The sequence below is a fragment of the Sinocyclocheilus rhinocerous genome, unplaced genomic scaffold (genome assembly GCF_001515625.1).
Source record: "Sinocyclocheilus rhinocerous isolate Xijiao unplaced genomic scaffold, SAMN03320098_v1.1 scaffold1764, whole genome shotgun sequence".
Lineage (NCBI taxonomy): Eukaryota > Metazoa > Chordata > Actinopteri > Cypriniformes > Cyprinidae > Sinocyclocheilus > Sinocyclocheilus rhinocerous.
The window spans coordinates 511-2,422 of NW_015642520.1; the positions used below are offsets into that span (position 1 = coordinate 511).

At 39.1% G+C, this 1,912-nt stretch overlaps 1 pseudogene; it reads right to left on the reverse strand.

Annotated features, from left to right (window-relative positions):
• Nucleotides 1-1,155: 1,155 nt before the first annotated feature.
• The window catches only part of LOC107755964 (uncharacterized), a 1,947-nt pseudogene continuing 1,190 nt past the window's right edge, over nt 1,156-1,912 (reverse strand).

The window sequence follows — 1,912 nt, forward strand, 5'->3', positions numbered from 1 at the left end:
AAGTACCTCAAATCTGTACTTTAGTACAGTAGATGACTTAGCCTTACAATAATGCACTTAATTTCCACCACTGACTGGTTGTAGAGGCATGCATGCATTCATTTCTATGTATGTGAAAAAAAAGACACTACATTTTGGTAATATTTATAAGGTGATGAAAAGCAGATTTTATTACACACTTTAGATTCAGGGTTAAGGTCAAGGTTGAAAAGCAGATTTTATTACACACTTTAGATTCAGGGTTACAGTCAAGGTCACTGTCAAGAAAGAAAAAAAAGGTATCACAGTCTTGTGGATTACAGTTCGTCATCAGAAATTTCGAAGTCACTGTCAAAGTCATCAGCTGACGATTTGTTTAAGAAGTTGATGTTCTCTGCTCCAGACAAAACTTGCAGGTAACAGTCTCTTGCTTGCACCCTCATATCTCTGATTTTACGTTGCTTTCTGTGGATGATGCTCTGCAGACCTTTCAAACCCTCTTCACTTAGGCCACATTGCGAATCTTAAAAGAATAATAAAATAACATTAAGCCTCCCTTAACTTTATAAACAGTAATCATTGTGGTGTATGTTTATTAGGGCTGCCCCCTAATAGTAACGCAACAATGTTAGTCTGTCAGAAAAGTCATAGTTGGACTAATTTGGATTGGTTGTGCAGTTGCAGAAAAAAACCCCAAACAAAAACTCCACAGCGCATGGTGACTCTCACTCACAGATATTATGGATGACACGGCTGGTCCCCACAGTTATTAGATAGTAATTACATATGTGGGGCAGGAAATTCAAAATTGGAACATTGAAAGAGTTTCAAGGACAACTCCAAGCAAGATTGCAAACTTTCAGCTACCAATTGGAGAGAGATTTGGGCAAAGTGTAATGGCTTATACACCTACAGCCACTTGTGGTACAATAAAATAAACCCATTTTCCAGGACGATCTTTGGTCAGGGGCAACCCTATGCTTATGTTTGTGCCATATATTACAAATACATACTTTTCAGTGTCTCACTGGCAAACAAGCAGGACAGTTCTCTGAGGGTCTCAGCACAAGTTGAAAGATATTTCCAATGGTTGTCCATCTCTGTAACAAGAATCTTCTGCTCCTCCTGAAGTCTCCTTACTGACATGATGTCGAATGCCTTTCTCTTTGTCCTTAGATCGACAGAGTCTGGAATGCATGAGAAAAACTTTGCCCACTCCTTTACATCATTGACCCAGTCTTCCAATTGGCTCTCGGTCACTGCAAGTTCGACTTTCATGGACTCTAGGTTTCGCAACTGGCTTTGCAGAGCTTTTGTGGTCTGCAATGACAAGCAATCACAGATAGTACAAAAACAAGAACCAAATGTTCAATGCACAGCTTCAAACACTAATAACATACATTACTGAACATCTAAAACAAATTCTACTGATGTCATTACCTTCTGATATCGCCGGGTCAGTGCGGTGGCCAAATTGTTGAACTTTTGCTGATTCCAGCGCATGGCCATGAGAGTCAGCATGTCTGTGCGTCCTGCAAACACAGAAAATATCATGTTACCATATTCCCCCTACTTATTATGTAACGATGCAAGTAGTGCAGTATGTGGTAATTTTACCTGCTTTGGACATGTGTTTTGTGGTCACTGCAATCCCAGAGAGGAAAGCATTGCACTGTTCCACCTCCTCCCCTAGTGTTAAACCAGCCCCATCCTGATATGCCTCACTCCATTTCACCTGATTAGAAAAAATAAAAAATAAATAAATAAAAAAAAATAAAAAATAATAATAATAATAATGCTGAGAAAGTTGACATTCATTTGCAGATGTTCAGTTTTCATAAATCACATAGCAAAGTTCACCTACCTCGCATTTAAAATCATGTGCTTTGGCATGGAATACCGAAAGGAAGGGCTTCATGTTAAGAAGGTGCTG